The following is a 16,026-nucleotide window of genomic DNA, read 5'->3' as shown; positions in this document are numbered from 1 at the left end:
ATTAGGTATATAGGATCTGGGGGAAGTTATGACCCGATTTTTACCATTTCAGGTACAGAGAGAAACTGTTATAAGAAAAATTTCAGAGGGAATGAATTACATTAAAATATCTGTGGGATTTACCTATATTTTCGGTGAAAAATTAAGCTTAGGCACTGAGTTCTTCATGTTTGATATCAGGGGCCTTGAAAAGTCATGGTCCGATTTTGACAATTTTTCCACAAGTGATGTCACAGCTCAAATACAGTATTTGTGTAAAGTTTTATTCCGCTAGCTTCATTGGTTCCTTATGAATACATTATAAAGTGAACGAATCAGATGGAATTCAAAATTGGGTTATATGGGAAGTAGACGTAGTTGTGAACCGATTTCGCCCATATTCCACCCGTGTCATCAGGGTGTCAAGAAAGTGTTATATACCGAATTTCATTGAAATCGGTCGAATAGTTCTTGAGATATGGTTTTTGACCCATAAGTGGGCGACGCCACGCCCATTTTCCATTTTGTAAAAAAATCTCAGTGCAGCTTTCTTCTGCCATTTCTTATGTAAAATTTGGTGTTTCTGACGTTTTTCTTTAGGGAGTTAACCCACTTTTCGTAATTTTCAACCTAACCTTTGTATGGGAGGTGGGCGTGGTTATTATCCGATTTCTTTCATTTTTGGACTGTATAAGAAAATGGCTAAAAGAAACGACTGCAGAAAGTTTGGCTTATATAGCTTTATTGGTTTGCGAGTTATATACAAAAAAACTTATTTGAGGGCGGGGTCACGCCCACTTTTCCAAAAAAATTACATCCAAATGTGCCCCTCCCTAATGGGATCCTATGTTCCAAATTTCATTTTCATAACTTTATTTATGGCTTAGTTATGACACTGTATAGGTTTTCGGTTTTCGCCATTTTGTGGGCGTGGCAGTGGACCGATTTTGCCCATTTTCGAAAGCAACCTCCTCAGGGTGCCAAGGAACATGTGTTCCAAGTTCCATTAAGATATCTTAATTTTTACTCAAGTTATCGCTTGCACGGACAGACGGACAGACGGACAGACGGACGGGCAGACATCCGGATTTCAAATCTACTCGTCATCCTGATCATTTATGTATATATAACCCCATATCTAACTCTTATATTTCTTGGTGACACAAACAACCGTTATGTGAACAAAACTATGATACTCTGTGCAACAGGTTGCGAGAGTATAAAAAAAAACATGATACTTCCCGACCAAACAAATTCTCATGAAATAATGTTTTGCCGCAAATGTCAAATGCCTTTTACTAATAAACAGAAACAACTGGCGGATGTTTACAATTAATAAAAAAAAAACATTGACATCACATGTTGTATCAAAAAAAAATTTTTCAACATTGTGTGTATTTTTCTCAGATTTAAACGTGATTAACATTCTGCGTACAACACAAAGCAAGTGAGTATTGTTGTTGTTTCGTATGTGATGCCATGCGGTTCGATTGTCGCTTGAAAATGCGCGGTGTGTGTAAAAAAAAGTGTTTCAACATTGTGTGTTTTTTCCAGATTTAATTCCATCGATTTGCTACATTTATTCGAACCAATTTTGTGTTTTTCTGCTGACCGTGCAACACACACAAAGCAAGTGAGTATTGTTATTGTTTCGTAAGTGCTTCCAAGCGGTTTGCAAATGCACTGTTGGTGGGTCTTATTGCATATGAGTGTGTGGGTAAAATAGATAGTTTAAGATGTAGTTTTAGGTTAATTTTTCCATTTTTATTTATGTACTTCAAATATGCATACTCTAGAAAATGCCTCGACTACGCCAACGTAATACGGTTGGCAGGCATACGACTCATTCACGTCGAATGTCAATATCAAGAAGAAATCAAAACGAAGAGCAACGCGCTCAAGTGAATGCCCGAGGTAGAGCGGTGTATAGAGATCGGCGTGCACAGATTAGAGCTGAATTCGCCGACAATCAACGGTCAAATTACCGTCAAGGCCGAGTTCCGCTCCGCCTTCGCGATCAAATGGAACATGTTGGCTTTCACTACGATCCTGACTGCGACTACAGCCTGCATGGTGCCATTGGAGCAATGGATATTATTTGCATGCATTGCAAAGCAGCGAAGTTTCGAGGAGAAACAGCTGGCATGTGCTGCTCCAGTGGCAAAGTGAAACTGCCTGCATTGGAACCGCCACCAGAACCATTATATTCCTTGCTCACTGGAGAATTGCCGACGTCTTAGCATTTCTTGCAAAACATACAAGCATGCAAGTCATGCTTTCAAATGACTTCTTTTGGTGCCACAAAAATAATTAGAGATCCATTTATGCCGACGTTCAAGGTGATTACTTTGCATGGCATTTCCAGTGAAACATTTGACATTTTTATTCTACAGATTCAGGGGCAAATATACCATCGAGCAACTAAATTAACGATTCGATTGTTCAAAATCGCATTGGACCGCATGCCGTCTGATAACCATCGAATCGTCATCAGAGCAGACAAAATGCCGATGGGGCAGCATGCCAGACGATTCAACGCACCAACAATCGATGAGGTGGCAATCGTCATTGTTGGCGAACAGTTTGAATCGCGAGATATTGTACTGCACCGTAGAAACGAACAACTTCAGCGTGTTTCTGAGCTACACCGTAGTTATGATGCATTACAGTATCCGATATTATTATGGAGAGGATATGACGGCTATCACATCAATATGCGATTGATAAATCCAACTACTGATAAAAAAATACAATTTCTGAGAGGAAATGTTACTTACGATTCAATATTTTGTGTATTGTTCATTTATAGGCCAAGAAACACCGAAAAAACTCAGTGCGATGAACTTCTATTCGTACAAAATAATGATTCGTCCGCAAGAAGACAACTATATCCTGAAATGTCGCAAGCTTTTCCATCAGTATTTGGTTGACATGTATGCGAAGATCGAGACCGAACGTTTCAACTTTATTCGATTCAACCAAGCGAAATTGCGTTCTGAAGAGTACATCCATTTGAGAGATGCCGTAATGAATGATGCAAATGTGAATAGCATTGGACGTCTGACAATATTGCCAGCCACATACATCGGCAGTCCGCGCCATATGCACGAGTATGCGCAAGATGCGATGTCGTATGTGCGCCATTACGGCAGACCGGATCTGTTCATAACGTTCACGTGCAATCCCAAGTCGAATGACATCAAATGCCATTTGTTCCCCGGTTAATCAACAACTGATCGTCACGACTTAACAGCACGTGTATTCAGGGAAAAGCAAAAAGCAATGATGGATTTAATTGTGAAACTTCGTGTTTTTGGAGAAGTTCGATGCTGGATGTACTCGATCGAATGGCAGAAAAGAGGATTACCGCATGTACACATCTTGATTTGGTTAGTTAGCAAAATCCGACCAGATCAGATTGATAAAGTCATCTCAGCGGAAATTCCAGATGAAGCAATCGACCCACAATTGTTCGACGTTGTAACAAAAAATCCACGGCCCTTGCGGCGCTATTAATCCAACGTCACCATGCATGATTGACAATAAGTGTTCAAAGCGCTATCCTAGAGCTTTAGTTGATGATACAATCACTGGAAATGACGGATATCCATTATATCGGCGTCGATCCGCTGAAGATGGTGGTAATTCAACGGTCATAAAAGTTCGGAATCAAGACGTCGATGTTGATAATCGTTGGGTCGTGCCGTATTCACCATTGTTGTCAAAAATTTTCGAAGCGCACATCAATGTAGAATATTGCAACTCTGTCAAATCGATCAAATACATCTGCAAATACGTAAATAAGGGCAGTGATATGGCAGTTTTCGGAGTGGCTGATTATCAGAGAATCGATGAAATTCAGCAATACCAAATGGGCCTTTATATAAGCAGCAACGAAGCGGTATGGCGCATTTTATCGTTCCCAATACACGACCGGCATCCCGTTGTTCTTCATTTGGCAGTTCATCTCGAAAATGGTCAACGCGTTTATTTCACTGCAGGCAATGTACAACAGAGCGCAGTACGACCACCGAGGACAACACTAACTACCTTTTTCGAGTTGCGTGAAAACGATGAAATTGCAAGAACATTGCTATATTCCGAAATACCACAATATTTCACTTGGAATCCATCATCGAAAACATTTCAACGACGAAAGCAAGGGGAGCGTGTTGACGGTTATCCAAATGTCCGTAAAACCGATGCCATAGGACGCATTTACACCATCCATCCGAACAACGCCGAATGTTTCTATTTGCGTCTGCTATTAGTCAACGTGCGCGAACCAAGATCATTTGATGATTTGAAAACTGTTGACAGTCAGTTGTGTGCGACGTATCGTGAAGCATGTCAGCGATTGCATTTGTTAGAAGATGATATGCATTGGGACACCGCACTTCATGACGTATCACTCACATCTCATCCATCAAAAAAAAACATGTAATATCTACATGCCTTCCGTCAAATCCTCAAGAACTGTGTAATAAGTACAAAGACTGCATGACCGAGGACTTATTAATTTAGGCGCGTAATCGAGCATCGGACGCAGACTTGCTATATACATCACAAATGTATAATGATGCTTTGATATTGGTTGAAGATCTGTGCCTTACAATTGCGAATAAGGCATTAGCGCAACTTGGCATAACTGCGCCCAATCGTTCAGCGATTGATATGCTTGACCATGAGCTTCAACGTGAACAACAAGCTAACATTACCAAATTGAATATTCAGCAGAAAAATGCTTATGATAAGATTATACGAGCGGTTGACAATAACGCCGGTGGATTCTACTTTCTGGACGCGCCCGGTGGTACAGGGAAAACGTTCCTGATCTCTTTGATTCTTGCTACTATACGGTCACAGCAGAAAATTGCGCTGGCAATTGCTTCGTCAGGCATCGCTGCTACTATACTTGATAGCGGCCGAACAGCACATTCTGCGTTGAAATTACCGTTGAACATCCAAGTCGTTGAAACACCAACGTGCAACATATCGAAGAATTCAGCAATGGCAACAGTTTTGCGAGGAGCTGGAATAGTTCTATGGGATGAGTGCCCAATGGCTAACAAAAAGCCATTAGAAGCTTTCAATAGAACAATGCAAGATTTACGTCAAAAGCAACAACTTTTTGGCGGAGCATTAGTCTTATTATCCGGCGATTTTCGGCAAACTTTTCCAGTCATTCCTCGATCAACTCCTGCCGACGAAATAAACGCATGTTTAAAATCGTCAGTTTTGTGGAGACATGTTCAAAGGCTGACTCTTAACATCAACATGCGAGTCCAATTGCAAAACGATCGATCCGCAGCGGCGTTTTCGAAGCAGTTGTTGGACATTGGCGAAGGCAAAATACCAATCGATGATACCGGTTTGATCAATTTTGCCATTCAAGAAAAACTGCCAGGAGAAGCTACAACATATACAACATGTACATCGATTAATAGCGTTTTGAATCAAGATGAAATAGTCAATTATCCAACCGAATTCTTGAATTCTTTGGATCCCCCCGGTCTGCCACCGCATCGTTTGGTCCTGAAAGTCGGTTCACCCATTATACTTCCACGAAATCTGAAGCCACCGACTTTGTGTAATGGCACAAGACTTTCAGTCAAAAAATTGTGGCCAAATTTGATTGAAGCAACAATACTAAATGGCAAGGCAGCAGGTGAAGTTGTACTCTTACCACGCATTCCCATGATTCCAACGGACATGCCGTTTGAATTTAAGCGCTTGCAGTTCCCAGTACGTCTTGCCTTTGCGATGACCATCAACAAATCGCAAGGGCAAACGTTTCAAGTGTGTGGTGTCAATTTGGAAGAACCGTTAAAATATTAAAATATCGTATTGAAAATTCATTTGTCTTAGTGTAAATGAAAATATATTTATTGAAGTCAAGAAAATTTAGAAGTCTGTTCAACCAAGTTTGAAGAAAAAGCAATTTCGATAAACGTTTTGTTGTCAAACGATTGCGTTTTTCGGTCGCAGTTGCACCCGCTTTTGATATTTGAGTTGATATTTAACGTAGTTATTGCTTATTTTATTGAAAAATGTCCATACTTCGCTTTTAACTGGCGCCATTGCACTTCAAACAACTGAACGTAAAATGCGTTTGACTTAACTGTAAATGCAGTGTTACCAGACATTCATTTGTTGATATTAATGACATATTAGGATTTAACTATGTTTACAACGTTTGCAGTCATTAATGACTGATGTGACCAATTTCAACCCTTGTACGCTAACTTAGATGAACATAAAATGTATTAAATTTCAAAATGCTGTTTGCGATTATTTTGCAATTACTAGAGTAATAGTCGAGTAATTAGAAAAGGTGTTTCGATGCAATTAAATCGTAAATTGAATGAAAATAATCGATTAATTTAATCAAATGATTAATCGTTGCCATCCCTATTCCTAGGTAAAAATTCTAATATCAGTTGCCATATTTAGTCACAAAACTTCTATTTAATAGTCATTTTGAAAATAAATGGACTTTTGTATTCTCTTATTCGTGGATTGAGACCTTAAAAAAGTATCCATTATATTCTCTAGGAACCACCTTAAAGTAATAAAGAGTTTCCTACTTTTTTAAAGAAAAATACATACATAGAAAATTCAAATTGGGGAATGTTTTGAAAGAATTTATTTTATAAAGATTATCGCCTTCAAATATTGGCCGCGGTTACGTCTCAGATGGTCCATCTGCTGAGTCAAATTTTTTCGATTACTCGGTTCCACCTGCCCACAAACAGCACCAAACTATTGTTTTTTCTGGATGAAATGGCAGCTCTTGAATTTCTTCAGGTTACTCTTCTTCCCAAATGCGGCAATTCTGCTTGTTTACATACCGATTGAGGCAGAAATGGGTCTCATCGCAGAACAGAACTTTGGCTCTGATCTTCTTGGAATTCTTAAGAGCACATTGAGCGAAGCAATGAAGGTTGAGCGGCCTATCCATTTAAGATCTCGACCTAAAATACACCAAATCGTTCCATACGACAGTCTGAGTTGCAAACAAAAAAAAAAAAACAGGACAGCTTGAAACAACTCATGCATGATCTATCAAAAAAAAGGAAATTGAAACAAGTAAGGAAGGGCTAAGTTCGGGTGTAACCGAACATTTTATACTCTCGGAATTTATTTATATAACTTTATTTATATTATATAACACACAATTTGACCCACATATTCTTCATATATATGGTATAAAGTCCATTGAAAGTTGGGAACCATAATATTAGGTTAGAAGCACCGAGGTCCTTGTGTTCAATATATGGGGCCTTAAAAACCTATGGTCCGATTTCGGCTATTTTTAGAATGCGGCTGCCACACTATTAACATAGTATTTGTGCAAAGTTCTGCACCGATATCTTCACTCGTACTTTTTTTATATATTGTAAAGTAAACGATTCAGATTGTCTTCAAAGTTCTGGTATATAGGAAGTAGGCATGGTTGTTAAGCGATTTGGCCTATTTTTACAACATATCATTGGGATGTAAGGAAACTATTACATACCAAGTTTCATTGAAATCGGTCGAGTAGATTTTTGACCCATAAGTGGGCGACGCCACGCCCATTTTCCATTTTATAAAAAAATCTGAGTGCAGGTTTCATCTGCCATTTCTTATGTGAAATTTAGTGTTTCTGACGTTTTTCGTTAATGAGTTAACCCTATAAACTATAATACTCTCTTTAGCAACATTTGTTGCGAGAGTATAAAAAGTACCTCTACTTGTATCACCCGTTATTAATACTATTTTAAGACTCATCGCTATATACATTAATATCTGAACATATTTTGAGTTTTTCATTATCGACTGTAATGATGAGGCTGAAATAAAATAAGAACCACCTTAAAGTCAAAACTTTAAAACTGAGTTTAATCATCGTCCTAATAAAATGTGCGTATTTATTTTAAATACCTTTATTTTTATTACATTTAACATAACGGTAAAAAACTTAATAATGGAGAACCCATAACAACATTTTTGTAAGATTATATGGAGATCTACAATTAAAGGCAACCATTGATAACTTGTAGCGTCCTCGAAATTAACGAAAAGGACTTTGTTGATTTATGTGGTTTAATCGTTTTTGCCCATATAACAGTACATTTGAACATATGATTTTCTGTGAAGACTTGAGTCTTGGAAGTCTCTGCTTAATAAATTATAATAAGCTACTGAGAGTGAGAGAGAGATTGGGACTAAGATGTAGAGGGAGAGGGAGAGGGGGTGAGAGATTGAGTTGGAAATAGAGAGTAGTCCTATCTCGCGTACTTATTATTATACTATTATGGAGAGATTATTCTCCACCTCCTTAAGTTTTTGGGCTAAAACATCCAACAGTCCATATATGTTTGAAATCGCTTTAGACGTGGTTTTAATAAAATATCATAAAATAATTTATTTATCATCATTTATATATTTAGTGAAAATAATTGATACATATTTATTAATTTATAAAAAAAAACTATGGACGACAGTTAAAAACCCAAAACTTTATGAATAATGCCCTTAAGGATACATATACTAGCCTTTAAAACCCTTTTAAAAGAAAATGAACAGTCACTGTTCAAAGGAGATAGATTCACCAGCAAGCTAAATACCACAGCACATTTCATTTTACAACCATATTCACCCAAAAAACAGAGGAGAAAGGCAAAAATCATTTCCAATTCTTGCACATCGCCAGAACACAACCAAGCAACCTTTAAGTGGCAGTATCGACTAAAATGAAACAAGAAGATAAGCTAAAGTGAAATCAAATAAAAACAATTACCAACAACCAAAAGTAGCTCATTATTTGCTTTTAAATTCCGATTGTGCACATTAGCCGTCTTTTAAATGAAGCCGAAAATAAAATTAAAAAAGAAAATGAAAACGTGAAAGAAAAAAACACAAAATGGAACTTAATAAGTAAAAATTTGTTTAGCTTGCGACTTGCACCGATTTAATTTACTTTTCTGTTTGTATAAAACACCTGTGGACACGCAAGCAATTTGTGGGCCACTCGGTTTCTCTCGTTTGTGTAACGCGAACCTCATTTCAGTTTGAACGCTTAAGAGCGCCTGGCCACAGGTATGGCCACATTGTCCGTTGCGGGTCTGCATACATAATAAACTGGACTGACCTTGTTTATGGACAAAGGCGCATGGTTTTTATATGTTTGTGCCTTATACAATTTGTATACATTCTTAATTTACCTGGTGTTTATTCGCTAAATTGAATATCATTTCACTGCACCACTACACCAACGCCGTCAACATGTACGGCAAACTGTTTACTGACCTTTTTTCTTGAATAAATATGGAAGACTACGCAACAAGGAAAATGGTATAAATTTGAATTTGCATTTTGCTTGTTTGGTTAATATAGACGCTGCTTTATTCGCTTGGCACTGTTGATCTTTCTTTAATTAAATTTTCTTGAAAATTGCATTATTTTGGTGTTTCAAACTTTTTTTCTAGGGAAATGTTGTATGCGCCACTGCGTATGAGTAACAATCTCCGTCCACTACGTATGAGTAACAATATTCTGAGTAATAGTAATTGAAAATTCTCTTGTTCCGCTATATAATTGCACCGGCGGCTGCAAAGTTAAAGTATTTGTTGCTCTCCAAACTTGCTCCAATTATGGAAATTATGCATAGCGACGCCAACACATGCGTGGTCTGTTGCATACTACGAAGCATATCTTTTGAAATTTATGCGCATATTAGTGATTTCCAGTATTCGCCGCAGGTCACATTAGTATTTCTTTTATGTTTTTCAGCTTTAAGGATGATATTTTATGCAAGTGTTCTTGTCGTTCTACTTAAGTATGCGAATTAGTTGTAAGGGATGCTTTAAATCTTTAATTTTAAATCTTAAATCTTAAAACTTAAATCTAAAATCTTAAATCTTAAATCTTAAATCTTAAATCTTAAATCTAAAATCTAAAATCTAAAATCTAAAATCTTAAATCTTAAATCTTAAATCTTAAATCTTAAATCTTAAATCTTAAATCTTAAATCTTAAATCTTAAATCTTAAATCTTAAATCTTAAATCTTAAATCTTAAATCTTAAATCTTAAATCTTAAATCTTAAATCTTAAATCTTAAATCTTAAATCTTAAATCTTAAATCTTAAATCTTAAATCTTAAATCTTAAATCTTAAATCTTAAATCTTAAATCTTAAATCTTAAATCTTAAATCTTAAATCTTAAATCTTAAATCTTAAATCTTAAATCTTAAATCTTAAATCTTAAATCTTAAATCTTAAATCTTAAATCTTAAATCTTAAATCTTAAATCTTAAATCTTAAATCTTAAATCTTAAATCTTAAATCTTAAATCTTAAATCTTAAATCTTAAATCTTAAATCTTAAATCTTAAATCTTAAATCTTAAATCTTAAATCTTAAATCTTAAATCTTAAATCTTAAATCTTAAATCTTAAATCTTAAATCTTAAATCTTAAATCTTAAATCTTAAATCTTAAATCTTAAATCTTAAATCTTAAATCTTAAATCTTAAATCTTAAATCTTAAATCTTAAATCTTAAATCTTAATTCTTAAATCTTAATTCTTAATTCTTAAATCTTTAATCTTAAATATAAATTTTTAATTTTTAATCTTTATCTTTAATGTTATATAACATTATATTTTAATTAAGCAATATCTTTCTCCCATCCTCTATATTTAACTTTATCTTTAATCTAGTCACTTCATGAATATCGAATATCGGTAGTATCATAAAACTGTTTTTTTCTCTTGTCGCCAACTTCGTTTCCACTGTAAAGCCATAGACATGCAAATTACTTACAATTTAATGAATATTTAAGTAAAATGAAAATGCGTTTCATAGCAGTGAGTGCTCTTACAGACGCCTCAAAGCATAAAAATTCAAAATGAAAGCATGCCAATGCAGCGAAAGTGTATGTCTGGCATCTAGCCAAAAAGTTCTAGAGCAATAATCATAAAAGGAATACAAATTTCTAGTGAGAAGCGAATGCACAAATATACACGATGTTTCAGTGGATGAGGAAGCTTAGTCTTGGAAAAGAATATGCTTGAAATGTTCATTTAAAAAATATTTTACTGAAAAAAACACTTCAGAAAAATATAAATGTAGCAAACAAAAGTTAATCCTATTGATGGCACTGATATTTAAAAATGTCTACAAATTGTATTTGCTTTTTCTATTAGAAAATCCAGCTGAGCTTGCATTTTTGCTTTATTTGGTGTGTCTGTGCGTATACGTAACTATTCATGAAAAGATGTGAGAGCATTTTAAAACAAGTTTCTATTTTCATAAAGAAGTATTATATTTGCTTATAAACTAGTTAGTTTAGTAAATATTTGTGTAATAATACACAACTGGAAAAAATTAAGGGATCAAAAATAAATTCCAAATTTTTGGGCAAATTTCAACAGGCCGTAACTTCGAAAGACATGGTCGTACAAGAAATCGATAAAGAAGGAAATTATAGCTCCAAGTGTCTAGTTTTTGGATTAGAACTTTAAAAAATTTTAACCTCTGCGGTTTTTGAGTAATCGTAGAAAAACCAGCAACAAAAAAATTTTCAAAATTTTTTTAGTTTTTTTTGGTCTACGGGCGTGAAAAAAGGTTGTTTAGCTTAACCACTATAAGGATCAGATACTTTGTTCATTCAGCTTTAATTTGGTTTTTTGAACACCTCGATACGTCCACTTCTCGTCGAGATATCGGTCTTCAAATGGAAAAGGATCTTTTTGTTTTTAATTATCAATATCTCAGCAACCAATGATCGCACAGAAAGTTAATGGTGGGTTTCAAGAACTTGAATGAATTCTCATTAACGACTAGCCATTGCTTTTCCGAAAACAATTTTTTTTTCTTATTGTCACATGAATTTGAAAATGGAACAAAAAAAAGGGCTTTTGGTGGTTTTTTGGAAAATCGTGCGCTAGATCGAAAAGATTGAGGAAACCACTAATGACCTTTTACAGTTCAATAAGTCCACAAAAACCCTAAAAAAAATCAAATTAATTCAGCCAGCCGTTTTTTTGTTTCACTCGATAAAATTTTTGAAAAAATTAAAGGATCACGTTTTTTGCTCTGAACAGCTCATAATTTTAAAAAATGAAAAAAAAATCGTTTTTTCTAGCTTTTTCCACATTTTTGCTCCAGAAAAATCTTAAATTTAAAACAAAAAAAAAAACAAGTTAAGGAACAAGTTGTCTGCGATTGGGGAAGTTTCGAGCAACAATATTTGCATTGACAAAAGGTTGTCGTCCGCGCCCGTAGACCAAAAAAAAAAATTAAAAAAATTTTGAAAATTTTTTTGTTGCTGGTTTTTCTACGATTACTCAAAAACCGCAGAGGTAAAAATTTTTTAAAGTTATAATCCAAAAACTAGACACTCAGAGCTATAATTTCCTTCTTTATCGATTTCTTGTACGACCATGTCTTTCGAAGTTAGGGCCTGTTAAAATTTGCCCAAAAATTTGGAATTTTTTTCTGATCCCTTAATTTTTTCCAGTAGTGTATATAAAAATATATATTATCATCTGATATATTAAAGGCATATACATATATTAGCTGTTGAATTTGTATTAGAATTTCCAACTCGATTCAGAATCGATATAGAAAATTATTAAATTATTTTTAAAAATATTATCGTTTTTTTTTTTAAACAAATCAATTTTTCCTTTATATGTATTTTCAGAAAAAAAGCAACCCAACAATGTCTATAATTTAAGGTAAGTTCCTCTCATAAACTTCCATGCGAAAAATAGTTTAGTAATTATTTTCATTACTCTTTGTCATACATCACCACCCCGAAGGTGCATTTTGAATATTCCCATTATGTAGGCATATGCATTCTAAAATGCGTTAAGCAAACAAAATGAAATGCCAACAACTTTTGCACCGCCAAAAGAATAAAAAAAATTTTCGCGGCGTATGCAATAGTTTCGCTGGCATTTTGCCAGCATAAGGCAATGCCATAATTATATGTGGCGCAAAAAGCGCACTTTTTACCTCTCAACAGCCTGTTGATAACTGCATTCATTTGGATTCCCTAATATATATGTATATATAATTACATATATATAAATTATATACAATGTTATAACAATTTTTGCTCGATTATTATGGTGTAAAAAGTAGGCAATAAAAAGTCAAAACTAGCGTCAACTCACGACTGCTTGCACAGTAATAAAAGTAATCTAGGCTTTTTAGGTAGCGCTAGAGATAGTTGTATATTGCACACTTGAAAATTACAACTATCTTGCAATGAATATTATTGCAGACACTTTTTTTGCTGACAATATTTGCTGCTTTGCTGCTGTACATGTGATGGTTAACTTATGTTCGATGAATTTTCTTTCATTGTACAAAAACGCGTTTAAGTTTCCATGGTAAATAAATGATTTTTTTCGGTTAGCAATTATTTTATCGTGACTGTTCGTAGTACGCTTCTTAATGATAGACGAACCATAAAGGCGATATCTGTTTAAAGCATACTTTCCTAATTAATATTTTTAAACACTTCCAAATGATCCACTATTTAAGCACTCGTAATTGAAGATAATCTATGAAATTTTTTCAGCGAAATGAGAGCCTTTCTTACAATAGATCATTTGAAAAAAATCATGTTTGATAACTGCATAACACAGGCCAACACTCAATTTGCTTCTTTGAATTTATCTACTGATTCTAATTAATTTGCGCGCTGAATTTAGCTCTAGTTCAGTAGTCATGATAGCTTTTTTATACCCACCACTTAACTTATGACCTGAAAAAATAAGTGGAGGGTATATAAAAGCTCTTTCTTTCGGATTTTCAAATATCCATCATTTGTATGTATGTATGCAATTGGCGTAGAAACCGTTTATCCGATTATAGGCGAATCGATAATAGGGCACCTTTCTTCTCTTTCCCTCGCAATTCAGCGACAGTTGAAAATCCTTAGTGTAACTAGGTCGCTCTCCACCTGGTCTTTTCAACGGAGTGGAGGCCTTCCTCTTCCTACACTTTGCATCAAACACTTTCAAAGCTTGAGTGTTTTCGTCCATTCGGATAACATAGATTGTTGTAGCCAGAGTAGCCACTGTCCGTTTATTCGCTGAACTATGTCAATGTCGTCGTATAACTCGTACAGCTCATCGTTCCATCCCTGCAATATTAGGGGCAGCTCTTTTTCTTGCTGTCAAAAGCAGGTTTCAAATCGAAATTTTACAAACGAAAAGGTGGTGTGTGTCGATCCTCTTTTCACGGGTCTTCTACAAGATTTGGTCTATCGTGAATATCTGGTCAGTTGTTGATTTTTCAGGTTTACAACCACACTGATAATGTCCAATCACTTTGTTGACCGTGGGCTTTAGCCTTTCACACGGTACGTTCGATAGATTAAGCTGCTAAATTTTTGTCCAAAACCTAATCTGGATCCCTATTCCTCTTCCGAAAAGTTGAATTGGAACACGACAGATCCGTCGATAGAGTTCCCATTAAAGTTATATTAGTTGACATTAGAAATAAATGAAAGATTCTTGAAGACATTTAGCTCGAAGTGTCGTTTAAGTTTTTACAATAATTATTTCACCCTATATAAAATCGGAACCTTCGTAATTTCTATCGATATATGAGCGTGATTTGAAAAATACTTACCGTAAAGCACTACCTAACTAGTCTATATAAAATCATTACATATTTTATTGCTGTAATACAATCCAGCTGTTCATTTGCTACATATTAACAATTCATTTTAATTTTATTTCTTGTTGTCTACTTCCTACAATGTAAATTGTTGTGCTTATTGCAGAATACGAAGAATATCCCATCTCCAACTGATTATCTATTCTGTGAGTAAATGCTTGCTTATTGCAGTCACGTTCATGAGATTGCAGATAGGCAGTTGTCATTTTTATTTCCACTGTTGCTACCAAGCAAACTTAAACAGTTAGTTTCGCTTTATATACAAACATATTTATATCTGCTACTTGTAAGTGCTTCTTGCTGTTTCCTCCAGTTTTTGCTTCAGTCTCCTTCAACTTTAGTGCTGTCATTACATATGGACACGCCTGCCAATCCACAGCTGTCAAATGTCATGCCGCCTCAACACTGAACACTCAGTGCCGTAAAGCAAGATAAATGAACTGCTCCGCAGAACTGAGGTTCAAACGCCAAGGAATTCATCATTTATGGCTGTATTGCCTGGTGTTCGCAGCTGCTGAAGTGCTTATATTTGGCGCTAATGTATCATGTTTGCACCATTTGATTTCAGTACAGTTACTCACTTTTCCCCACACAACTATCGGCTATTAGCTGACCTTCCCGCCGGCTAACGGCACTATGTGTTATTGCTATTGCTTTCATATGGACAGTTCAATGGCATTTTTCAGAGGTTTCGCATGCACTCTATTCTCTGTTCTTCTTACCATTTCACGCCTCCATAAAGTACTCATTTATACTCGTATGTGTGTTCATTCCCCAGCGTCCAATTCAATAAAATTTACTACGTGTTGTAAGGGTTAATCGATGTTTAGTTACTTGCGCGTAGTATTTTTATATGCTGTTCGAAAGCGTTCAGATAAAAAATGTATTTCGTGCATTGCTTTTATCTCCGGCGGGACCAACGGATATTCAATATTCATGCGTTGAATTGTTTTCGTTTTTGTGTGTGATATTTGCTTTTGTCAACAGACAAGAAATAAATATTTTATAAATGTTATGAACGAAGAAAAATAAAATAGGAAATAAAAATAAATAAATTTTGTTCATACGTGCTCAGTTTGTAAATTCAGTGTATTTTGAAATTTTCCATATAGAATATTGATTGGCAACGCTGTCCATGCAATATATTATTAAACTGAATACTGATTCTAAAATGGTTGAGTTCAGATATGGTAGTTGAGGTACTGGGGTGTGCAGTTACTTCATTCTTGAGAAAGTGGGAACGATCTGGATTATTTCATCTTATAGGAATAATCATACGATCTTTAACATAATGAGAATATTTTACTTCATATCCACTTCTAAATTTAACCATTGTACAGATTCAGAGCTTTTTGACATATTC

General features: G+C 35.1%; 1 protein-coding gene across 8 annotated transcripts in view; it reads left to right on the top strand.

Annotated features, from left to right (window-relative positions):
* The window catches only part of LOC105217179 (uncharacterized), a 263,745-nt gene that overhangs the window by 92,991 nt on the left and 154,728 nt on the right, over positions 1 to 16,026 (top strand). For 3 of the 8 annotated variants that reach the window (XM_054226880.1, XM_054226883.1, XM_054226915.1), the window contains one exon: positions 12,673 to 12,706. The exons of 1 other annotated variant lie outside the window; for it this stretch is intronic. The gene's annotated coding sequence lies outside the window, so the exon portion shown is untranslated. Of the gene's footprint in view, positions 1 to 1,264; positions 1,427 to 1,533; positions 1,613 to 12,672; positions 12,707 to 16,026 lie in introns of those variants that run through there. 4 more of the 8 variants (XM_054226889.1, XM_054226901.1, XM_054226895.1 and 1 more) reach the window with 2 other exon arrangements.

Source organism: Zeugodacus cucurbitae, chromosome 2 (assembly GCF_028554725.1).
Source record: "Zeugodacus cucurbitae isolate PBARC_wt_2022May chromosome 2, idZeuCucr1.2, whole genome shotgun sequence".
In the NCBI taxonomy this organism is placed as follows: Eukaryota; Metazoa; Arthropoda; class Insecta; order Diptera; family Tephritidae; genus Zeugodacus; species Zeugodacus cucurbitae.
The sequence above is the reverse complement of the archived record's forward strand: the minus strand, read 5'-3'. Positions and strand labels throughout refer to the sequence as shown.